This window comes from Hibiscus syriacus, unplaced genomic scaffold (genome assembly GCF_006381635.1).
Source record: "Hibiscus syriacus cultivar Baekdansim isolate YM2019G1 unplaced genomic scaffold, ASM638163v2 tig00110338_pilon, whole genome shotgun sequence".
Taxonomy (NCBI): domain Eukaryota; kingdom Viridiplantae; phylum Streptophyta; class Magnoliopsida; order Malvales; family Malvaceae; genus Hibiscus; species Hibiscus syriacus.
The window spans coordinates 1,687,993-1,715,004 of NW_024062691.1; the positions used below are offsets into that span (position 1 = coordinate 1,687,993).

A 27,012-nucleotide genomic window follows, 5' to 3' on the forward strand; every position below is an offset into this window, starting at 1 on the left:
TCCATCCACCTTCTTTGTCTCAAATATAACTCCTTTTGCATCAACAAATACTTCAAACTCTTATGATCGATGAATATGTAGCAACACTTACCATACAAATAGTGCCTCTAAATTTTTAATGCAAAAACCACAGCTGCTAACTCCAGATCATGCGTCAGATAATTCTTTTCATGAGGATTAAGTTGTCTTGAAGCATAAGCAATTATCTTCCCATCTGGCATTAAGCCACATCCTAACCCATTATGAGAAGCATCGCTGAAAATCGTGAAATCCTTGTTTGATTCTGGTTGCACCAACACCGAAGCTTCAATCAGAACTTTCTTCAATGTTTCAAAGCTCTCCTGGCAATCAGGAGTCTATTCAAAATATACATCATTTATTAACAATTTGGTTAAAGGCAGAGATATTATCGAATTTTTTTTGACAAACCTCCGATAATAACCTGTGAGACCTAAGAAACTTCGAACTTCCGACACATTTTTTAGAATCTCCGATTCTAACACAGCTCTAACTTTTTATGGGTCTACCCAAATACCCTCTACAGAAACCACGTGTCCAAGGAATATTACTTAAGATAACCAAAACTCATACTTTGAGAACTTTGCATAAAGCTTCTTATCTCGCAATGTTTGAAGAACCACATAAAGATAGACAGCATGCTCCTCCCTTGACTTTGAATACACTAAGATGTCATTATTAAAGACGACCACAAAATTATCAAGGTACGGTTGAAAAATTCTATTCATCAAGTCCATAAACGATGCAGGTGTGTTAGTTAACCCGAATGGCATTACTACAAATTTGTAATGACCATACAGAGTCCTAAATGCTGTTTTTGGAACATCTTTTTCTTGAATTTTTAGCTGATAATACCTTGAATATAAATCGATCTTTAAAAACACGACCGCTCCCTTGAGTTGATCAAATAAATCATCTATCATTGGAAGATGATACTTGTTCTTTATGGTTACCTTGTTAAGTTGACGATAATATATACAAATGCGCACCGAACCATCTTTCTTCTTTACGAATAACACTGGAGTATCCCAAGGTGACATACTAGGTCTAATGAATCCTTTATCTAAAAGCTCCTGCAACTGAGCCTTTAACTCTTTTAATTCTTTCGGGACTATCCTGTAAGGAGCCATTGAAATCGGTACTGATTCAGACATCACCTCAATCTGAAACTCAACCTCCCTATCTGGAGGTAACACAGGCAAATAATCTGAAAATACTTTTAGAAACTCTCTAACTGTCGGAATATCTTCAAGCTTCCTTTCATTAACTCTTGTATCGATTACATTAGCAATGTACGCTTGACATCCTTGCAACATTAACTTCCAAGCTGACATCACCGATATCACATTAGCTAAAGGATGGATTCTTTCGCTGGCCATACTAACTTCCAATCCCACAAGACTTGTTAACTGAACTCGCTTAAGTCAACAATCCACGTTGGCATAATAATGATAAAATCAATCCATCTCAAGAATAACCTCAAATTATTCAAAGGGTAATTCCATTAGACTAGCAGGGAATTTAATTCCCTGAATCCTTATGGGATACCCTTTACAGACTTGTCTCACCCGAGCACTATTTCCTAATGGATTCGTCACAATCATCTCACTACGAATAGGCTCTAACGGAAGGTTCAAATCTTTAACCAATTTACTACTGACATAAGAATAATTCGATCCTGAATCAATCAAAACTAAAACAGATTTACCAGCGATCTGAAAAGTACTTGCAATGATTTTCGGATCATCACAATCTTCACTGGTCTTCAGGTTGTAAACACGAGCGGTAGAATGCACTTCAGGTTGAGTGGTAGACTCAGATTGATTCATTCCTCTTCCTCGACCTATTCATCTCATTGGTGCAGCCAGAGATCTCTCTGTTTGGACAGCTCTCCCGTCATCATTAGACAGACTCGAATAAAATGCCCTGCATCTCCATATTTAAAACAAGCTCTAGATACCCGTCTGTACACTCTACTATAGTTTTTCCCACAATGCTAACACGGTTTTGGCTTGTCCCATACCTCTGATACCATTAAATGTAACATCACTGACCCGTATCTAACCCAGATACGAATCTGAAGTGTCACATTTGACTTTTCAAAACTTATAAAATTCATAATTAAGAACAAGTTTAAGGTTTTGTATCAAAATAAAACAGCATAAACCTCTTTAATAAGATAATCATTTAACATACATTTCTACATAAAATCTTAATAATTTACATAAATACCAAAATGTAAGAGTTTACAAAATTGAATAGAGCATTTGCAAATTAAATGATTAATACATGCCAACAATTGTAATATTACAAAACACCTACATTTAATTTGTTCTGATCTAATCTTCAAAAGTGTATGCTATCCACGCTAACTTCATTCTTATGCTTTCTTCAAACCTACACGTGAGAAAAATCACACGCTAAGTCGATGACTTAGTGAGGAAATACTAATAGTGCTAACTTATTAACATAAATCTTATTTGTTTTACTCAAAATATTTTACAAAGATCTTTCTTTATTTTTATATGAAAGGTATACTTATAAATAGTTATACTTTGTATGTATTTGTTTCAAGTGCCCAAGGTATACTACTGAGAACTCTAGGTATTTGAGTACTATGAGGTTGTGCACTAATGTTATCACTAAACTCGTAATTTGCACTGAAGTGCCACATAATTGTCTTGAAGGACCACATAGGTTTGCACTGAAGTGCCACATAGGTTTGCACCGAAGTGCCACATAGGTTTGCACCAAAGTGCCACATATTTATCCCGAAAGACCACATAATTATCCCGAATGACCACATAAAACCCTCGACTCTTGGCATACCAACTATACCTCTAGTTCTCATACATATACTTTGGGCTATTAATCACATAATATTGTTCAATTATTATTCAAAGTGTTTCTTATTCACATAGTTTCTCTCTTATAGATTCTGTTCACAATCACTGATTCAAAGTTCACATTTTCATATTCATATGATCCTAAAACATAACTAATATAATGTAAATGGAATAAAACATTGAAATATAACAGAAAATAAATATAACATTTTCAATCGGAAACAAGGAGGTTGACTTATCGCAAGCCTTCGTCAGTACTATTACAAAACCGAGAAGTTGCACTCACATTTACCTCACAGAAATTCTAATACAAATCTTTAACACTTTCGATTTGATACTTAATATGTCGAGTCGTCAGAAATTGAATACGATCAATCACTATACAAAACAATCGAATATCAATATCATTCTTCGAATCGATTATATCAAATCTTAATAACTTAGAATGCAAGCAACCCTACAATTCCATTTCATGTTTAGAAGTATCGATACTACCTAACAGTACCGATACTTCCCTTCAAGGGTATCGATACCTCCTCATGGTACCGATACCGATATAACATTCGATGTTTCAAGGGTATCGATACCTCCTCAAGATATCGATATCAATCTGGCATTCGATGTTTTAAGGGTATCGATACCATCTTTCAGGTATCGATACTAACCTTACAGTATCAATACTAACCTTACAGTATCGATACCTCTTCAACAGGTATCGATACTACCATTAATAATTTCCCAGATTTTACCCTTGAAGTATCGGTACTGTTCTAACAAAACCGATACTCAAAGCCCAGAATTCCCATTTTCACCCCAACAATCACTCAAATATCCTCCCAAATCTCTCATATACACATCCCTTAAGCCTTGAACTCACATTGATACTTCCAAATCAACTTGTACCCATTTATTACTCCCAAACATCCCAAATTTCATTAAAACACTTATCTCTAAAAATCATACCATGTTTTCAACCAAGCTCTTATTTAATTCTAATACTTCTAAACCTTTAATCAGCCTATTGACAAGTCAAATATCTCATTAAAACTTCAAAAACTACTCCATATCAAAATTTCATTTCTAAACCCATTTTACAAATCCATGCCTAACTCACTCCTCTTGATGTTTTAATCAAATATAAGTTTTCCTTAATCTTATACTACCTTCACACTTCCAAAATCAAACCAAAAATTCAAGAAAAACCATAGATTTCAGAATCTTACCTTTAGGGAGGAATCTCACGTAGAAGAAGAAAGAGCAAAGAAAGAGTTTCCAAATACTCCCCAAAACCCAAGTGCACATCTCCCTTAAAAGGGAAGATAAAATCCCTCTTGGAAAAGACCATATTACCCTCTTCACTAAACCAAAATGTCCATTAAGCCCTATACATAATTTACACTATAAATACCTGAGTTTATTGATTTATTCTAATTCAAACACTGAGTTAAGAATTCTTACAATTTTACCACTGACCCAATCATTGGGATGTTACATGTGTTCCATGTGTTCCGTATAACAGTTTAAAATATATGTTTGAAATACCATGTGCACATGATTATTTTCTCTGATTTGAAATCAATTATTTGCTCTGATTTAACTACATACGATTTATTTGATCTAAGTATGATTCCTGACTTACTGTATTTTAAATCATGTTTGCTTGACACATGTTCTATGGTTACTATTTTTACTGATAAATAAATATGTATGAACTCTGATTTCTTTCTACCACTGGTTACTGTCTAAAAAATGTTTTCTTTGGGGTACTCTGGGATCTGGTATGAAGTCTCTGCAAGTTCAGTTCTGATCAAGCTGGTAATTCCTTTTATAGTTCAACACCGATCAACTGGTAATTCCTTATAGACCTAAGGCGACCCTTGGGTGGGCTCCTAGGCCTAGTGGTAAGACCTTATAGACCCTAAGGTACTCCCTTATAGTGGCTCATTTTCTATGTGCATTGGGTAAGTCCTTATGGGCCAAGGGCACATCCTTCAGGTAGGCACCTACCTTCGGCTAGGGTAAGACCTTATGGACCCAAGGTGTTCCCTTAGGTTGGCACCTATGCCCTTTGAGCCTGGGTAAGTCCATATGGATGCAGTTCTGGGGAACTGCATATGGTGTACTGTTTGAGGGTGATTCCGTATTTTCAAACTAAAAACTCTACCTACGTTCTATGACTTTAATAATGAACTAATTTTGGAAACTTAACTATGTGTTTTATTTCTACAATGTTGGAACACACGGAGCTCTCTATCTCACTCCCCCAAACTCTTCCATTTTAGATACTTTTTAGACAGGCAACCCGGACCTGACACTTGGAAGATCGACACATTCATACAATATCAATTTGTTGTAATGTTTTTATCTTTTGGTTTGCCATTATTTTTGGTTGACATATGCCTAATTATTTTGCAATACTTGTTTTACAACACATATTGCTTTTGCTACTGACGTAGGTTTATTTCGATACTAACCAGGGGATGTTTATTTTACTCAATCTTTTATGGTTTATAATATTGAATTTGGACTTTAATTCATTAGTACATTTTATTTAAGTTGTGTGGTTATAATATGGTTTTAAATTATTGAAAAATGTTTTAGAAATTTTTATTGTAATCCGCTAGATCTAGTCTTAACGTATAGGTCGGGTCTAGGGGGTTACATTTAGTTCGTATCAGAGCTTTTGGTTTTTTAAACCTAGAATTGTGAATGAGTCCAAACTAAAAATATGATTTTAAATTATTTTACAAAATAAGTCACGAAGGTCATGTCACTAAGTTTTTTACGAGTTTACCTATGTGCGAGACTCTAAGTGCCAATCTAATATTAGGCTTTACCATTCTATAGTGAACTCAAGGTTTTCCCAGATGAGTGCTAGGCGTGGTTGTCGACCTGATCATGGGCGAGGTCGAGCAACTAGATTTATTGACCCCATAGACAAGACGTGTATATCCCCCGCCTACGGTAAATAATTATTCCCCTACGACCCCAATGGATCTACCCTCTACTCTGGTATAGGTTTGACTACTTTGGTTAGGAGAGTGATCATTTCTGAGTCTAAGTTTACGAGGGTAGTATTAGATGAAAATCTCGGTAGGCAGTTCATTCAGTTGATTCAGGGAGCGATTCGAGCTGCTGGCATTACACCCGAAGTTTCTATTTCTCATACTCTAATTGCTAATAAAGTTAGGACCTTTCGAGGCCCTATTGGTAGAGCTCCGACTGAGGCTGAGGACTGGCTTTGTGATACAGAACGACGTATGGATCAGCTAGGTTTAGATCCACAACGACATTATTTAGGTGTTGTTTCTATGTTAGATGGAAATGCCCACACCTAGTGAAGTTTGTGCTGAGTAGTGTTCCGGCCGATCGCTTGACCTGAGATTTCTTCAGAGAGCGTTTTAGGATTAACTTTCTAGGAAAATGTTATTTAGCACAGAGACGATAACAGTTTCAAGATCTAGTTCAGGGAGATATGACAATTTCTGAGTATGAGAGAGTTTTTGAAGTTGCTAAAGTATGGCTCTAGTCTGGTACCTATCGAGAAGGATATGTGCCGAAGTTTACTCAGGGACTCAGGTACGAGCTGCGTCGATAGTAGTTACTCAAGTTTTCGATTTTGTAGTAGGGAGAGCAAAAGATGCTGAAGAAGTCGAGGTTTTTGTTCTTGATAGAGATAGGGTAGATCAATAGAAATCTAGAAGATCTTTCGATCAATCTGAGCCTTTTGTACGCCCTGATAAGAGGACTCGTATTGCGACTCATCAAAGGAGTCATACTGGTTCGAGGCCTGCTACACCTCCACCTTCATTAGTTAGTCAAGGCGATTTTTCAGGATTTACTCTGATATCGAGTTAAGAATACTATGGAAATCGACACGGGGGAGAGTGTCATAAGAAGATGAGTATTTGTTGTCGTTTTGGATCCAATGAGCACTTTTTAAGGAATTGTCTGCATCCAGCCTCTGTCAATCAGAAACCCACTCAGAATCCTGCACGTTTACAGGCTTCTGTTCAGACCCCCGCTAGGAGTCACAGCCAGGGTAGGACTTCCATATTTGTTTCTAGGGTCGACAGTAGAGCTCGATCGCGGAGTAGAGGACTAGCTACTCTTGAGACACAACAAACTGCCCTTGTCTATGCTACTTGACGTTCTAGTGATCGATTTGAGCCAGAGACTTCTCTAGGTAGATTTGTTGTTATTTCTGTTTCTTACCATGTATTTCTAACAACGCTATTTCTATATTAAAGTTTCGTATCTTAAGACCTCATATTTTTTTATTTAAGGCACTGATACCCTTGTTTCTGTTCTGAGTCTAACAAGATTTTCCATTAATGTCGATAGAGTAATTAACCTTTATCTTATGAAGGAACCTTTAAAGACCTAGTTTTCGTTTTCTGTTCGACTCAAATGAATTTCAAGGACGAAATTCTTTTAAGGGGAGGAGAGTTGTAACACCCTCAATTTTATTGTTTTAATTTAAATTTACTTAATTGATTTTGAAGACCAAATGATAAAACTTTAAACCTTGGGGGTCCATTTTCAAAGCTTCTAGAAGTTCAGTGACCTAACGTTAGATTTAAACCAACATTGTTTGCAAAACAAAAGTTAGGGTGGTTCGAACCTATGACTTAGAGGAAGGGTGTGCCATGCCTTAGCCATCAGGCCATGCTCCTATTTCTGACATAAGGTAATTAAAATATTTTTATTTAACACATCCGAATTGGGATTTTAAATCCCTAATTCAGTTCTTTCCTGAAGGCATCGAACTAAAGCTTTAGAAACCCACTTCTCTCCCAAACGTTTGGTGTTGAAGCTCCGATCAACAGTCTCCGGCCAGCGGTGGCGCACACCGCCACCACCACAAGCACCGACGACACCTAGAGAACCTGGTGCTCAATAGATCTCCTGGACTTACTCTTTTTGCAAGGTGTGTTCTTTGTGTGCCATATAACAGTTTTAAATATATGTTTGAAATACCATGTGCACATGATTATTTTCTCTGATTTGAAATCAATTGTTTGCTTTGATTTGACTACCGTATGATTTATCTGATCTAAGTATGATTCTTGACTTACTGTATTTTAAATCATGCTTGCTTGACACATGTTCTCTGGTTACTATTTTTACTGATAAATAAATATGTATGAACTCTGATTTTCTGCTACCACTGGTTACTGTTTGAAAAATGTTTTTTTCGGGGTACTTTGGGATCTGGTATGAAGTCTTTGCAGGTTCAATTTTGATCAAGCTAGTAATTCCTTATATAAGTTCATCACCAAACAGCTGGTAATTCCTTATGGACCTAAGGAGACCCTTAGGTGGGCTCCTAAGCCCAATGGGCCTAGTGGTAAGACCTTATGGACCCTAAGGTACTCCCTTAGGGTGGTTCATTTGCTATGTGCATTGGGTAAGTCCTTATGGCCTTAAGGCACACCCCTCATGTGGGAACCTATGCTTCGACTAGGGTAAGACCTTATGAACCCAAGGTGCTCCCTTATGTTGGCACTTACGCCCTTTGGGCCTAGGGTAACTCCTTATGGATGCAGTTCTAGGGAACTACATATGGTGTACGGTTGGAGGGTGATTCCATATTTTCAAACTAAAAACTCTACCAACGTTTCATGACTTTAATAATGAACTGATTTTGGAAACTTAACTATATGTTTTATTTCTGCACTGTTGGAACACACTGAGCTCTCTAGCTCACTCCCCCAAACTCTTCCCTTTCAGATACTTTTTAGATAGGTGACCCGGACCTGACACTTGGAGGATCAAGACATTCATACAATATCAGTTTGTTGTAATGTTTTTATCTTCTGGTTTGCCATTATTTTTGATGACATGTGCCTAATTATTTTGAAATACTTGTTTTGCGACACATGTTGCTTTTGCTACTGACGTTGGTTTATTTCGATACTAACTAGGGGATGGTTATTTTACTCAATCTTTTATGGTTTATAATATTAAAATTTGGACTTTATTTCATTAATACATTTTATTTAAGTTGTGTAGTTATAATATGGTTTTAAATAATTGAAAAATGTTTTAGAAATTTTTATTGTAATCCGCTAGATCTGATCGTAACACATAGGCCGGATCTAGGGGTTACATCAGTTCTCTCCTATTACAGGGTAGTGTTTATGTCACAAGTAACTATCGGATCCAATTCGTTGGGTCATGTCGTGAGACATGTAATGGAGTTATACTCAGATTTGTTTCTCAAGGTTTTATGGTCCATGTAGGTGGGTATTATGCAGAACCGAAAATGAGTTTGGATAAAGATCTTGACAACATTGTGTGAAAATTTCTTAATATTAATCCGAATCAAGTACAGTAGAGGTGAGAGTAACCCTCTCAACCCAGTTTACTCTATTTGTAAACATCAGGATTTGAACTCCTAACCTAGCTCAAAGATCTAGTGTCTTGTCCCACCAAACTAACTTGTTGTTGGTACCAATAGAATCTTTTATATAAGGAAAAGATTGGCTATCATAGGGCATGTCTAACATGGAACTTGGCAGCTACTAACGCGAATATTCTTTCTTACAGCATTTTTTTGTTTCTTACAAGAATGAAATAAATACCGGTACAAGTTCCCTTTGGACTTCTGAATCTGCTGTGTGTTATGTTTCTTTCTTATATACATATATATAGTTAATGAATTCAATGTTGCTTGTATTTCGTTAAAATTGGAATGATTCAGGAGTTGAGTTATAAATAAATGCTATTTTAATTTTTACATTATGATATATAGCGGAAATCTTTCGGCATTTAGGATTCTTCTCAAGGTTCCTTATACTTATTGAAACAAATTTCGAGTTATACATGTATTTGGTACTTGTTTCATATTGATATGTGCATGTATTTGGTCCTTGTTTCATATGATACGTTGTGGTGATGAAAATATTGTGGTCAAGGGTGTTAGAAGGTAACAATAATGCATAATGATCGCCTAATAAAATATATCGAGTAGAAAATCTTTCGGGAAAATCACAGGTAAAAGAGGAGAATTTTCACTAACATAGAATGAAGAATAATACAGGAGGACTCATCATGGATAATCTAATATCTAACCATAATCTTTATTATTTATCTATAGGGATAAATAATTAATTACAAAGGATATCCTAAATATTTATTAATTAATTTGTGTCGTATTAAATTTGAGTCAAACTCAAACTAAAATGTATTTAGTTGAAATGTTTGCGTGAGAGCAGAAGTTTAATATTCAGTGTCTGTTGAGGCAAAGAAAGATGAAGAAGGTATTGCGAATGGAGATTGAGTGACTGTTGCTATGTGACGAGAACCGTTTCGATTTTGTGAATGATGTAGCGGGTGAGGCCAAATAATACATTGAGAGGGATTGAGATGAATTTGGAGGTTCAAAGAAACCGATACTTCATGTGCTCGGTAATCTGCTAGTGATTTAGGGTCTACCACCCGGACGCATATGCCAAATCTGACCCTTCAATGATTTAATAAATATTCAGATAACCTCTAAATGTTGTCCAAGTGTCATATATATATAAGTACAATTTGTTTACAGGTTGTAATTTTTTTAAGTTTTACGTATTTTTAAATTTATTGGATGAATAAAAATATTATTGAAATTAACAGTAGTAAATATGAAGATATTCACATAAAAAATAATGAGATAATCACAATCGTTTATTTTCATTCATCCACCGATCTTAAAAAATAATGAGACAATTTCAATCGAATATTGACATAGGCCCATTTATGGGAGTAACTCTTCTAACCTAGAAATGACCCTTCTAATCTAATTTACTTCCTTTATAATATCAAAACCTTACTTAATGATTTAGTATCTCATCTTATTAGCAATTAATTGTTGGTACAATGTTACTCTCATTTAACATGAAATAACGACAAAAACACTTGAATATTTGCCTGGGGAAATTTTTCTCATATATTGCACCCCCAAAGATTATTCTCTCAAATATAGTGAACAGTGCCTCAGAGAAGATGTTGGACGTCTTCCACAAGGTTTGGAAAGAGGCATGGATCATCGGATGTCTTCTTCTTCCTCCTCCATTACTGCTTGATATGTGCATGATTCATGTGTCACCAAATTGAGTTGTTCGTGCTTGACACCAATAATGGCATCGTCATTTTCGCCTCCACGCTAATTGAGTTGCTTGTGCTTGACATCGACAACATCATCTTATTTGTATTCACTAACGGTACAAAGTTAACTAGAGCCATGCACGGAGATTAGCAAGACATCATGTTTTTTGCGTGTCTTTTCTAAAGACGTCGTGATCCCTTCATCTTTCCCTATACTGCTGTCAATCCTACTATCTTCTCCCAAACGTTGTAGACATATCCTAATTGAAGGAAATTAAGTCTCAGAAGTAATATATGGAAATCTTTTTCTAAATTGCATTATTTGAGCATTTTTACCTAAAATAACTTAATAAATATTAAATAAAAATAAAATTGGAAATTATTTTTTTGGGTTTTTAAACAAAATAACAACGCTCCGACATTTAATTGAAGATTCAGGAATCAGGTCTTTTGTACTAGGCATTAAATGAAGTATCCCCTCAATGTTAAGGGCAAACAAGAATAAAAAATAATTTTATTACCTGACGTGGCAAAATACGAACCGCAGAATAGAGAATACTATCTCCAAGTGCAGTGAAAATTCCGTAGTAGATCACGGTCCACGTGGAATACAATCCGTTAAATCAGTTAGAGGCTTAATTTCAGTTTCTTATCTTCGCCAAACACCGCCCCACAGTTAACGGAGGAGATTCTCATCATCCTCACAAAAACCAAAACTCGTTAAGTTGACTCAGAGGTTCATACTGAGTCAGTCAACCCGTAGCAATGGCGTTACCCACTCCTCAGTCACAAAGATTCCTTGCAACCCAGTTCAATTTCACCTACAATACCAAAATCGCTTACAGGAACCAACTAACCACCTCAACGGCAATAAGATCCAGAATCCCATGCCGTTGTTCCGCGATTGCAATAAACTTTCCTTCTTCGCTAGCTGATGTAGCCGGGATCAGTTGGGGCTCGACCAGCGTGCAGGGTAGGCGCGAGGTGATGGAGGATGATTTAGTTATACGATCGGACGGCCTTGATGGATTCTCGTTCGCAGCTGTCATCGATGGCCATGGTGGCTTATCTTTCGTCAAGTATCTCAGGAACGGTGATTACATTCAAATTATCGTTATTATTAGTTTCCTTTGGCGTCTCCTACTGTTAGCAGGATTCGAAAAAGGGCCGTATAATGACGTTATATCGCGGTATCAACGCCCCGTTACCGATATCATCGAAATCACAGTGTAAAATGAAATCACACCCATAACAGCTGTAATTTAATGTGGCTATAATGGACCGTTTTTCCGTTAATCCCTGATACAACACCAAACATCAAGTTTGATTCTGTAATTCCTCTAATTGTTCCTTCAAATCTCTTTATCTTTCCAAGTTGTTTCTGTAATTCCTCTAAATGTTGCTTCAAGCTTTAATCTGAAGAAGAATAAGACTCCATTGTTTCAGCTCCGAAACTAATAATTGTTAAAAAAAAATACAGCTATCGATTTTCAGATGATTGAATTGGTTTCTCTTTTATAAGTTTGGGTCAATAAGAATTCTGATTCGAATTTTGTATTTAAGAGCAGATTTCTTGGTGAAGGGAACAATGATTGATGGGTGTCGGCTATCGAGCCCAATACTACCTAGATGGCCCGGTTCATTCTTAAATGGCCGGGTCTACTTCCTTTATTTTTTTTCGTAAACTACTAAAATTGTCATTTTTGTTTCATAAATGTTCACCTTTAATCATTAATTTTTTTTAAAAAAAAATAAAATTTTGATCATTTACTATATAAATTATAATATTTTGATCAATAAGATATTAAATGTTATTGATATGTAAGAAAAATAAGATAATTTTAATTAAATTTTTAAACTTTAATAATATATTTATTTAACATAGAAATTTTAGATAAAATATCAATTTAACTTTTAAATATGGAATCTAAACCAATATGAAAGGGAACAAATATTAAATCATTTGTAACTCCAAAAGGGTAGAATGTCTGTAGCAAAGAGAAGCATCCAAAAGAGACTTTCCATGAAAGATGAAACCTTTGTAAGAGCAAACAAAGATCCTAGTTCCAAAGTAAGCATACCATTCCTTGTATGCTGGTTTTTGCCTTTTTGGCTCCAATTGAATATCTCTACACGTAATGATGTCCACCATTTTTACTCTATACCTTTATTGTTTTACAAAACCTCTGCACGTTAAGTGGATCAAACGTTTCCAAATTATTGGTTAAATCTAAATTTCTTTGTTCGTATTATTAGATTAAAGTATCGTTATAGGCATGTCATTCCAATAATTTACCTGTCAACTTAAGGATTAATATTTTTAAATATGTTAGATTCAAGTTGTCATTTGAAATTCGGTCGTCAATAGTTTTGATTAACCCTCTTACAATAATGTTTTTCTATTGAAGAATCAAACTTGAGTTTTCCCATCGAAATCCAGTTTATTGTTGAGTCTTTAATGAAAATCAAGGTGAAAATATTACTTTTTTTGGATATGTTTTTGGACAAAGGTCACGAGAATCATGTTAAGAAGGCTCTCAAAATAAAGGTGAGGATCTGAACCTCCTCGTCATTCCATTAATTGATGAAAATTAAATTATTCCTCTACCACTTTTTGAAAGGTACATTTTTTTAAATATTTTTTCGACAATGTTTTTAATTTTAATGATACATAAAACATTTATATCTTCCTTCTCAATTTTAAAGTTTGACGTACTATTGTCATTGTTATAGTGAATTGGATTCTCTCATATTTATTCTCAAATTATTCTACTTCAATGAGTACAAATCCAAATTTATTCTATGCAATTCATTAAAATGATGTCACTCAACATCCCAAATGCATCCAAAGACAGGTAAGTAATTCGTTCTTATTTTGTAGTTTTAAGATTTCAATTAAAATTTATTTTTTTAGTAACATCCAATTGTTGCATTGAAAACTTTCTGTAGCCCTACTCTATGTTGAATTCAATATTTTCTATTTCTCATGTAGGCGATTCTTGCGTGGTATAGATGCATTGCCTATTTCTATTTCGGACTTTGCATTAAATATGTTTTTTTTACATAGAATCCTTAAGACAATACTTCTGGGTTTCCAGAGAAATAGTAACACTTTGGGATTTTGACATAAAACCTTTTTTTTTTCCTTTTCTTTGAGGGGATTATATCAATTTTTCATTCTTTTGTTAGCTGTTGCATTGATGCAGGCTCTGTCACATGCTGGAAAAGTACAAGTCTTGACTGATTCTCACCGACCCAATGGGAGCAAAAAGGTCTCTTTGCAAGAAATCAAAAGAATCAGAGAAGCAGGTGGATGGGTGTGTTTTTTCTTTTTAATTATTATTTTTCTGTTATGGATGGTTTTTTTTTTAAATAGTAATTATATGATTGACATTTCTCATGCCAACGAGAGTTCTTTTATTTTAAGTCATATTAAAACTTAATTAGAAACTCCAGTGCCTCAAACAAGTTTGTCTTACTCACACTGCTCTGATCATAAATTTTTTTGTTGTATTTTCCATGTAGATTGGCAATGGTAGGATTTGTGGTGACATAGCTGTATCCCATGCTTTCGGTGACAGTTAATTTTAAACAAAGAAGAATGAGTTCAGTTTGTCCTTGCTCTCAATTTGAAGTCTTCTTTCGTAGGAGTTTATGTATATGTTTTAAAAATTTTATGCGTACATCATGATGATATTGATTTGGGATCATTTGCTCAGAATGCTGAGAAGGGAGTTGAAGAAAGGAGATGGTCTGAACAATTTATTTCTCGGTATACCTTCTACTGTCCATTTTTGTTTCATCTTCCCACTTTTGATGTGGGTTCATTAATCCTTATTTTATCTTTTACTGGTTCATTGATTTGGGATCGTTAGATTTATTTGAAACGTGATTAAAACTTGCAAAATTGCTTGGTTATCAATGTTTATTTAATTTCAGAGTAGTCTTCCATGATGACTTGGTCATTGCATCTCCAGACACTTTTAAAGTAGCTCTTGGGTCAGATGCAGAATTTGTCCTGTTGGCAAATGATAGTTTATGGGATTACATAAACAGGTTTCCTTAGCTATACATGCTTTTAAACTCTTTCTATTTCACACGAAGTCATTTTTATTAGTATGCTGTAAATTCAGTTTGGGGAAGGATGTGACTCTGACAAACCAATAATTTTCTTCTTTCAGCTCAGATGCAGTCGCTTTTGTTCGAAATCAACTTTGAGAACATGGAGATGTTCAGGTTATTTTTACACTATACCAAACTTCACCACAAATAACTGTGTCACATCTTCCAGAGATTTTATCAGATATACATAATAAGCTTGCAGATGATATTCTTACCATGGTTTAGTTATAACTTTCCCGGTATTCCTGATTCAGGTTGCATGTGATGCACTCGCAGAAGCTGCTCTGGTAATTAATTGCAAGAGTAATTTGTATTTTTCAATTCATTATATGTTTTTGCTACAAAACTTCCTGTAACCTTAGAAACTTATCATACCGTGCAGGATAAAGGCTCAGAGGACAATGTCAGCATTCTCATTGCTGATTTAGGTTATGCAGCTTTCTCTACCAGTACATGATTGCTGTTCTGGTGTAGAGTTTAAACTGAGCTGACCAGATAACATTTGGATAAACCTTTACTACAGACCTAATGCTCGGTGTCCCATCCCCCCCCCCCCCCAAATAGAACTAATAATGCAACATTAGGAAATATCTCGGGGGAGGCGTAATAAGAACTATAAAGAAATGAATATCAAGTGAAAAATGGTGTTGGTCTTACTAGTTTGCATTAGAATTGAATTGCATCTGATCAGTCTTTGCTTTGTGGATTTACATAATAATCACATGTATGTGTGTGTGTGTAATCATACTGCCCCTTAAACTTTTGTGCTCCCTTGGTTGGACCTTTGCACAGGCATACGGAGTGGAAAATTTGCCAGCTGAGCAACAAAATTTTCTGTTCGAATTAGACCAAGCTTTAGTTACAGTTGGTCTCGTGTCACCTGGAATATGGTTGTCATCTCAGGTTTCGTTTTGAGTTGATTAGTAGCGTACGTATAAATGAACGTAGAATTGACAATAGTTTGTATAATGAAACTGTATACAGAAAATTGATGTAGGCTAATGATTCAGAATGTTATTGTCTGGTTACAATTGTGTTCGTTCTTTAAATTCATGCACATATATGATAATCTGAATATATGAAAAAACTTGGAAAAATATTTAATATACATGTTTGCCACTCACTTCTAGCCCGAGTTGTGATGTACAGCATATTGATAGAAATGGCATGCTGCATACATTACATGACACTACGGACAATTTTGCATTTATTCGCAAGAGAAAATTCAAACTTAACTCTTTCGTTGTTATGCATTTTAGCCCACAAAATAATAATTGGCCATTGTTCTCATCTGATTAAATTAAAACGTAGCTTTATTTGAATTTGTATACTAATATTATTGGTATTGGATGAATTGATAAAATTATGTCATTAATAATAACGACGGATCAACTGTAAAATCTTACGCTCGAAACATTTCTTTACATTATGTTTCCTTGAGTGACTTGAATACCATTTTCGTTTTCCGAATGGTTGATATTTTTTCTTCCCCGATTTAGGTGCTTCCGTCTATCTAATTATTGGATTATAAATGAGAACATAGATTTGCTTCAGTCCTAATTGTCCAACTTTTATTATTATCATTATTGTTTTCATTTTTTCTAGCCTTCTTAGTCTTAGGGTTTACTGTAATATTTAATGAGTGAGGTTGTTTGATTGACAAAATTTTAAAATTGATAGTCCAAGTAAATAAAAGACAATATTAAGTGCTCATACGAATAGTTTAATCTTAATATATTTAAAAATTATTTTGTAAAATTCATTGTATACTTTAAAGATTAAAAGTTAGAGAACTAAAAGCTAGTTTATTTTTTTCTAATTGAAGTGACCAAGAATTGATTTATTTTATATTTTAAAATTGAAGAGAGAGAGACGTCTACTTTAAATTTGAGTACAAAATCACATTAGATGAACAAAGCAAAACGGGCAAAGCCTCTGTTTCATTAAAATAAAAAAGACAGAAATAAGTTGCCTCATTCATTGCTTTCAATGTCATGCCCAATTTGTGATTATAAATAGTAATCACTCTCTAAGCAGTTATAACCAATAAAAAGAAAGCAATTGTATACCCAAATGAAACGCAAAACCCATAAAAAAATTATATGGATGCATGAGATCGAACAATTTGACTCCCCACTAACAATTGAAAATAATTCTAATGAATGCAATGCTGAATGTAGTTCATCCCCGACCCCGACCCCCACCAAATTCAAAATATATAAAAGAAGCAAAGGAGATTAAAATGCCAACCACTGATGCATTTACTTCACAGATATGCAGACTTGAGCTTCAAAAATTACGATTTCTAGGTTGACAACAGTGATTTGCAGAACTAGAGATTTCTTTGTAAGTGATGCATCATCCATCCATCAACCTAAATTTAATGGGAGAAAATCATGATAAGGCAAATCTGATGCCTCATCTTGACAAGATGGCTGTGAAAACAAGTGACCAAGTTACCTGACTAGTCAGCGTCCCCTGCTCCACTCCTTCAAGACCAAAAGATATTCCCTTCATCTGAGTTCATCGATTTCTCTGAAACCATCTGTATCCACTTCCTCATAAAAAGAAAGGAATCTGACCCCATGATGCTAATGCTGATGCTGATGCAGATGTTAGTGACAACATGAAGACAGATAACTTCTGTTGTCTGACAATGGCCATGACTTGACACATGCAGACCCTCAACCAACACACCCATATGCATGGACTTGGAAAAGAAATTAAACATGCAGAATGCCAACATCTCAAACAGAAATGGCACGACTAATGGCCAACTTGGCCCATTCAGCAGATTCTTTAATCATAAGGTCCTCAGAAGACAAGCATTCATTCAAAAAGTCTTTGCTTGAGACAGACTGCTGTATCATAGAACCAGCATGACTTCCCAATGTATCAGCTAGATCTCCAAGGACTCCAATGGCAGTCTTCATGACTACGTCATCCCTATATAAGAAACATCGAAATAAATTAATAACCACAAGCTAGAAGACATAGACATTAGTTAGGGTAAAAGCTTAAAAGAGGTAACTTTTAATAGAACTCACATGTCTTTCTCCATGTATATGCCATCCAAAAACTGGAGGATGTGAGGTGCATAAGGAATCAACAGCTGGGTTTTGGGAGAGTTCTTAAACCCTTGGAAAATACCAGAATATGCCTCCAGAATTCCATTTCTCAGGGAGTTTGTGTACTCTACCAATTCATCATCATCTGCTATATGGGTAGACAACTCTGCAGCGCTCTGAAGTGCAGACATGGCCCACATTAGGTACTTTTCAAAATACTCTCCAACTGCCAACGCAATATCACCAAAGCATGAAAATATGGGAGGCTTCACAGAACGATGCAATTGGTTGCTTGATAAATTCTTGAGAAGTTGAGTCATAATACCATCACAGTAAGGCAGAATTTTTTCTTCCAGTGCCCTGGAAATGTCACCCACAACACCAACGGTCACAGCACAGACCTGGTACTCCTCAAAATTCTGAAGACCCATTTCCATGTACCTATAGAACTCTGGCATGTATTTTGCAAAATCTGCTCCCGTTGCATAAGCAAGAGCACCAATAGCAAGCATGGCTTCCTCATGTACAGTAGCACTCCTACAAGCAAAAACCCAAGGAAAAGTCCCATGATCTGATCTGCATACTGCATGAATACGTATTTGGTTGCTTCCGATGAACCAAGCTTCTGAATAATAACTAGTAAACAGCCACAAAGAAGGCCTTGCAATTCACTCTGCTTTTCCCTTCCATCAGATGAGAGTTTCTGTCCCTCAAGGGTGTTATGAAGCTCCATCATGATGACAGGAACCAATTGCAACACCAAAGGAGCTGTCTCATCGGTTGAACATCTCACCACTTCATTCAATGTCTCATAAGCAGCAGTCCTCAGCCGGGATTCACCAGCATCTTCTCTGTGAGTGACAGTGAGAAGGGACTGGACAATTTCCTGGAAAAAAGGAGTTAAAGGAGATGATGAACCCATTTCCTCATAACCTTGCGCAAGGAAATAGAGAGCGCCACAGGCCTTCTCAGCTACATTTGGAGTGTCCTTCATAGTCTGTAGCAGAACTGTGACTATCTGTTGGCAATTTGCCTGACTGATGATGGGAGAATCAACAGCTGTACCATGAAGAAATTCAAAGATACGTCCCAGAGTCCAGGCTGTAGTGTCTTTGACGTGGCTGCTGGGGTCCTTTTGCAAAGCACTGAGCATGAAGGTAAGGGCAACATTCACAAGGGGTATTAACTTCTCAGGAGAAGGGCCCTCCAAGACTGAACCGAATGCATAAGTTGCCCCCTCCCTCTGCCTCCAATCTGGTTTTGAAATATTTTGCTCGATAAATGGCACAACAAGGGGGACTATATCATCTCCCACAGTCCGTGCAACCAAACCAAGACATGTTCCTCCGGCCATCGCAATATTCCAAGCCCCTTCATCTTGATCCTGGTCCTCCTCCTGCTTCAACAGTGTTTCCAACAACATAGGAAGAAGGGCAGGGAGTGCCTGCTTGATAAAGTAAAAACAAGGAATATCAAAGTCCCCAGTAAAATCACCACCATATTCTTCCAAAATATCTATCTCCTCATCACATATTGAACTCCAGAACTCAATCGCTTGAAGGGAAACAGGTTCCTCATCTTCTTTCACAGCTTTCGCTGTGATGTTAAAAATATCCTGGATATACGGAGCTAGATTTTCATAGTAAGTTGATGAGATGGATACCAAACACTCAAAAGCTGCTTGCCTTATCCTCACTTCTGCGGACAGCGTTGCCTCACAGACAACTCTCATTATATAATCACGCTCCATGTCATTGCTGAAATTCGCCTGTGCAAATCCTAACGCATTGTAAAGTGCTCTTGTAGCAGCAAGCCTCACATCAATGTTTCCTTCTAATGTACTCATGCCTTGAACTACAGCTGTAAGTAGTTTATTCACTTCACCTTGATCAATGACATCAGGGGAGACCTCCTCGCACAAATACCCAAGAGTCTCTAAAGTGGCTTGCTTAGCCTGAGCTGGTAGCTGAGGAACATTTGACAAAAGTGAACCAATCAACTCAGGCCACTGTTTATGTGGCAACTCAATACCTGCAACCTTTGCAATGACTTGTGATGCAGTGGAACGAGCATCAGATACTGGAGATGTCAGAGTCTTCAGTAAACATGCCTTAATCTGGCTCTTTGCATTGCTGTCCAATGACAGCCATCTTTGAACAAGCTCCAACTTCCTATGCTGTTCCTTGGCATCCAACGCATTCTTAAGTATCAAGCCAGCTAATTTACGTGTTTCAACCGGCTTCTCCTCGTTGGCCAACTCTCCAGAAAGTGACACAAAGAAAACAGGAAGGTTCTGCTCCTGAAACTGTTTCAAACTTTCTTCTGAATTATTCCGCACAGCTCCGTCTATTGACTGTGCATTCAAAAGCACCTGTGTAACCTCCATAGCCATAATATTTCTGAAAAGTGAAAACGCAACAAATATAATAAATCAGATGTACGTAAAGTCAGAGCTAAGTATCGATAGATATTCCAGCACCTCAATCCTGAAAACAATAAAAGGTTCACACATACATAAATGTACACTACACTGTTACCTTAAATTCGTTGAACAGAGTAGACAATAACAAGAATGAAACCAATTATTTATGCAGCCAATTAAACATTAAAAAAACTTAAAACTCTGAAATTTGACAAATAAAAGAAAATTCCTAGATCAAAGAAGATTTAAATTAAATAAAATTAACACCAAGGAACTCGATCATTCAAATCGTTGCAAGCAAAAGAATACAATAATCAGTATTACAAATAAACAGAATCCAGGGGATATATTTAAAAAAACGGATCAATGCATCAAAATCGGATATCCAAAGCCATTGTGCAAAACCCTAATTACAAATTAAAACAAAAGTTTGAGAGGGGAATTCGACAATACAATCTTCAAATTCAATAAAATGGACTTTACCTTTCACAGATCGGAGCAGAGCGGCTGAATAAGACGCTAATAATTGGAGAGAGGGTGTGGAAGAGGAAAAAGAAGGAGACGCGGATTTGGAGCTGGACTTACTCAATAATTTATTTATACAAATAATATAAAATTTTAAATTACTTTCTAAAAGGAGCTTAGTTTCTTTAAATCATTCCTATTTCGAATGTATTATGATAATAAATTTTAGTTGTCTTGTTATTTTTTAAAGGTTTAATATAAAAAAACTGTATCCAATTTTTTTTCTACGTGTTCAAATTTTTTCGATCAATTCACATGTTTTTTAATATCATATTGTTTTAATTTTTAATGCTTGCATATTATATCGATTTGATGATTATATTATAAACACAATATGTAATTTATATATTCTATAAAGATTGGGAGTAATTTTACGAAATTTTTAAAATTAAAATTAAATGATATAAATTTTAAGAATAAATATATTATTATGTCATTTAAAATTATAAACATAAAATTAAATATTAAAGACATCATAAACATAAAATTAATTAAAAAATAATGATATTAAAGTACTATTTAAATATGCATAACACTATTTAAAATATTAAACAAATATGAAATTAAAATATTTGACAAATTTACCAACAACTAGTTGTTCTAATGGGATGAGGTACTAGATCTTTAAACAAGATCAAGAGTTTGAATCTTTACATTGTGAATGAACAAACTATCAAAAAATATTTAATTAATTTACACTTCAAATAACCAACTATCTAGTTACAATAATATGAAACAAATGGTCCAATATAAAAAAAAAATTATTGAGTAATGAGTAAATATATTTGACTAGTTGGTTAAGCTATTTATTTTTGTTCCTATATCTCTTTATGTAATGGGTTCAATATCTATTAGAAGCATATATTTTCCCTTTTTATAGGTAAACTTACTACTAGATTTAAAATTTATGGAAAAAAAAGACTAAGGGCAATTTGATGAAGACTAAGGATGGGTATGGGACCCGAATTCGACGGGTTCCGACCTAACCCAACCAGGTCGGGTCGGATTTTAAAAAAAATAGGTTCGGGCCGGGTTCGGGTTTAGGGTGGAAAATATCCGACCCGAAAAAATATATAATTTTATCTTATATATTTATGAATAATTACAATAATACCCCTCTATATATTATTTTTTTCAATTAAGTTACTGTTTTATTGAATAAAAATAATTTTTTTATTATTTCGGGTTGGTTTTTAAGTTATATATCGGGTCGAGTTTGGGTCGGGTGAAAATTTGTTTTGGTCAGGTCAGGTCGGGTGTCGGGTAGAGGACTCCTTATTCTCGATCAGGTCGGGTGGACAAAAAACCCGACTCGTGCCCATCCCATTCAAGACTCAATGAAAACAATACGTTAAGATTATGAGAGCTTTACTGATATAAGTATTTGGGGTTAGGGATGTAAATGAGACGAGACAGATCGTGAGCTATTCGAGATCGACTCGATCAAGGCTCGATAAATACCCGGATCGAATGGACTCGAATCGAGCTCAACTCGAGTTCTTAACGAGCCGAAACGAGCTACTCGATATTCGACTTGAAAAGCTCGTGAGCAGCTCGAAAAAATGTTATATTATAATTTTAGATTTTTTAAAATTACATTATAAAAAATTTATTAAAAATACATTATTGATAATTATAAAATTTTAAAAATATATTAAAAATTCTATAATACAACTACCCTCAATTTTTATTTTTTTAATTAAACAACCAAGTCCAATTGTTACATTGTATATTACTAAAATAAAAATAAAAGTCAATTTAATTAAGCACATGTTATATTACACCCTAAACCCTACACTATAAACTATAAACTATAAACCCTAAATTATAAGTCATAAACCCTAAACTCTTAATCTGATTATGTGATAGAGTACTAAAAGAAAAATAAAACTCATTTAATTAAGCACATGTTATATTACACCCTAAACCCTTAAACCCTAAACTATAAACCATAAATCCTAAATATCAAACCCTAAACCGTATGACGTGACCGGAAACGTTGGCTTGTATGGATTTTTTTATCTACTGTGAATAATGAAGCTGTAAATACTTCATTTGTACGAGTGCTTCCGAAGTTACAAGCTTGAGGGTTGTTGAGGTAACTCTACAATGGATATGTTCCGGGACTGATTTTGAAAAGTTATGTGTCACCCTTGTTCTATTAACTGTGACATGTTATATGTATCAATATGTACCTTATCAGATGTACTAGAGTCAATAGCATAGGTGACCGTTTCTCAATGTTGTATCTTGAGTTCTACGTGAAACTATATTCATTAAATAATAGCCTTATCAAAATGAACAAAACAAAAAGTTCAAATCATGTGCCAACTGTGATAGAACTGCAACAACTTATTGGGGCAAAGTATTGTAAGTTGTAACGGAAACAACTGGTTTCATTCAAACTCGAAAGCAAAGTTTCTAAAAACAGCCAAAACCGAACCAAACAATACGTTTTTCAGACATTACGCCATTATTAAGAAAATGAAAACTGAGCACAGGTGCCACTTTCAATGACACTATAGGTTTAAGATCGCCTCTGGCACTTCTTTTCCCACCATTCCATGAATTTGGCTTGTGCAGCCATTGTGTCCAGCCTGTAGAGTTGATGCCAGTGGTTTGCAATTTCTTGTCCAAATGTCCAACCAAAAACGCCTCCTCCTAAGAAAGCCAGTCCGGCACCTGAGACAAAAATCAGTTTGAGAAGCTTAAGATAATTATACCCATTTCTCGTAACATTAACCAAATCAGGTTCTAACACCGAGTTTTATTAGCATAAAACTCGCAACCTAGAATTTTCTTCCAAGCCTTTTCGTGTTATTGTATCCAGAAAACCAGTGGGGAGAAGCTTAAAATAACTTCCCTTTGATCCGAACAGGTGTTGAAGAGAGTGAAGAGCACGGGGAAAGGGTGAGTTCTGGCCGTATATCCACACACAACATGTGGCCTATTATATCCCACATCTTTAAGATAGAAGCAAGTGTTCCACAAGTGATTCTATAAATTAAAACTCAAACTCAATGGTTTAATTTACGAGCCACGTGGTGAGCATCGAACTTAAATCGAGCTTAAATGAGCTTAAATTGAGCTTTGAATCGAGCTAGAATTAAGCTTGAATTAGCTCAATCAAGCTTTAATCGAGTTTGAGTCTTGAGCTTCAACCGAGTTCTTGAATTTTTTTATGAGTTTGAGCCTTTTCGAGTTCGAGTTGAGTTTAATATTTTCTTTCGAGTTTGAGTTGAGCTTGAAAATTTTAGGCTCTCGAGTTTTCTAGTCGAGTTGAGTTTACATTTAAAGTTTTTGAGTTCGAGTCGAGTTCGGCAATATTCAAACTCGACTCGACTCGTTTACACCCTACTTAAGGTTAGCTTTTTATGAGCGATAAAGGAAAAGAAGGGGGCAGGTAGCTGCTGATAGAGGAACATCTCAGAAACATGGAGATTATATACACCCATTTTGTTTTGGTTTTGGAATACTCATTTGAGCAAGAAACATTACAAAGAAGAATAAATTGCTTTTCCCTCATCAAACCTAGTTTCATTGTAATATATACAAGGTTCAGTATGATTGCTGAATTACCAGCAAAACCTGAGCTGCCACTTCAATGTGATTTTAAGCCTGTTTTTCAGAGGACAGTTGGTGAGATTGGACAAATAAGGTGCCATATAAATGAAGGGTAGTTTGGTGTACTGTGCTAAACTGAAGTTGCAGAAATATGGTTGGAGCCTTAGGTGATGTTTGTTTTTGCAGAGGTAAAAGGTCTGTAGTCTGCGGACCACATCTGCAGGCATCTACAGTAGAATAGGTGGACTAAAAGTCTGCAGTCTGTAAGAAGAAGACTATTTTTTTTAACGTCTGCATACTGCTAAAATAAACTGAAATATAAATAAACTGATTTTTTAAACTATACTCAAATAACTATTTTTGCTATTAATTTTTTAAAAATTATAAAATGTCATTAAATTTAATGAATTATTACAAAATAATCACTATAATATTGTAATAAATTATAAAAGCTTGATAATATAATAATTATTTTATAGTATTTAGATAAATTTATTAATAATTTTATAATCTTTTAATAAATTTAATAAGTATTTTATAATTTTTAAACTTTATTGATGAAAATGATCATTTATATATAACTCAACGATATCTAATATACTTTATTTAAAAATATATATTAAATAAATATTATACGAATTTTATTATTATAAATTATTACATCTACGGAATATTAGATTTTAGTTTTAATATTATATATCATTTTAAAAATTATTATTAAATCAATCGATAATGAAATCAATTTGATTTTAATTCAATCTGTTTGTTTCGGTTTAAGTAATTGTTAAAAAATTATATTTTAACTCTCAATTATTATCGATTCACAAATATATCAATATTCGATTTTATAATATCATTTAAATCATCTTAATTTATTCGAGTGGTACAATATGATTCTAGTAACATCAAAAAATATATATAATATATACTTCATATAATATACATTAATTAGTATTTTTCTATTTAGAAAAAATATATTATTTTATTTATTTATTTATTCTGTATAAAGGAATTTTCGTACTTTACCAGAATTAAATGATAAGAATCAGATTTTTCAATAGTGTGAATATTTTTTATTAAAACATTTATTTTGTCTTTTAATGCTAATAATTGTATGTCCTCATGATTTTCTAAGTTTTTATATAAAAAAGTTTACTAAGTTTAATTGTATAATATTTTTACTAAGTTTAATATATTTTTTCAAATAAAGTATATTAGATATCGTTGAGTTATATACAAATGATCATTTTCGTCAATAAAGTTTTAAAAATTATAAAATACTTATTAAATTTATTAAAAGATTATAAAATTATTAATAAATTTATTTAAATACTATAAAATAATTATTATATTATTGAACTTTTATAATTTATTACAACATTATAGTGACTATTTTGTAATAATTCATTAAATTTAATGACATTTTATAATTTTTTAAAAATTAATAGCAAAAATGGTTCTTTGAAGAGGTTAGAAAAGCTTTGAAGACATAAGTCCACGTCTGCGCCAAGACCTTAAACAGTGAAAACAAACATCACCTTAGTATAAAACTGCGATTACGGATTTTGTTGCGAATGCGGTTGTGTTGTCACGGTTGCGAATGTTGCGAACGTTACGTAACGTGTTGCGGCTGCCGCAGACGTGATCTCTTCCTTAAAAATCACAATACGTCTAAAATATTATATTTATATATTTTACGGTTATCTTTTAATATACTAATATTAATATACTCTTTTAATATTTTATTTTGAAAATAAAAATTTAATTTCATAGATAAATATTAAAAACAAATATAAACCATAGAAATATTATCATATTGAATAATGGTTAATAACATATAAACAATATCACTAAAATCATATCAAATTTTTTATATTATAACATAAAAATGTTCATTTTACATAAGTTAGAAAGAAAGAAAAATACATAACTACAAATATAAAAATTATATATCTTACAGTTCACCACCAAAATAAATGGCGTGGCGAATCTAAAGCATTTCCATCTTCCTCATTTTCTTGGTTTTGATTTCTTCCTATTCCATGTGAATAAGACATCACATTATGTGCATCATAAGATGCATCATTGGTAGGAACATTTCGTATGATAAATGATGACAAAAAAAATCCATAACTTGGATTTTGTTCAAGGTAAGGTGGATAACATGAATTTGGTTGATAAGAATGAGAACCATGAGATGATTCACTAATTTCACTACCATTTGTAGCTGAACTATATGATGTTGAACATGCAAATGAATCATAAAAGTGTTCTCCCATCCTTATATGAGTTCTATCATCATCATCTCTTCTATTTTGTGATGCATTTGTTCTATAAAAACCTGAATTATCATCAT

The 27,012-nt window shown here is 34.3% G+C and overlaps 2 pseudogenes; one reads left to right on the forward strand and one right to left on the reverse strand.

Moving 5' to 3' along the window:
* Nucleotides 1-11,624: 11,624 nt before the first annotated feature.
* On the forward strand, nt 11,625-16,052 carry LOC120120428 (annotated as a pseudogene).
* A 1,599-nt stretch (nt 16,053-17,651) lies between these two features.
* On the reverse strand, nt 17,652-21,184 carry LOC120120353 (annotated as a pseudogene).
* Between the last annotated feature and the right edge of the window lie 5,828 nt (nt 21,185-27,012).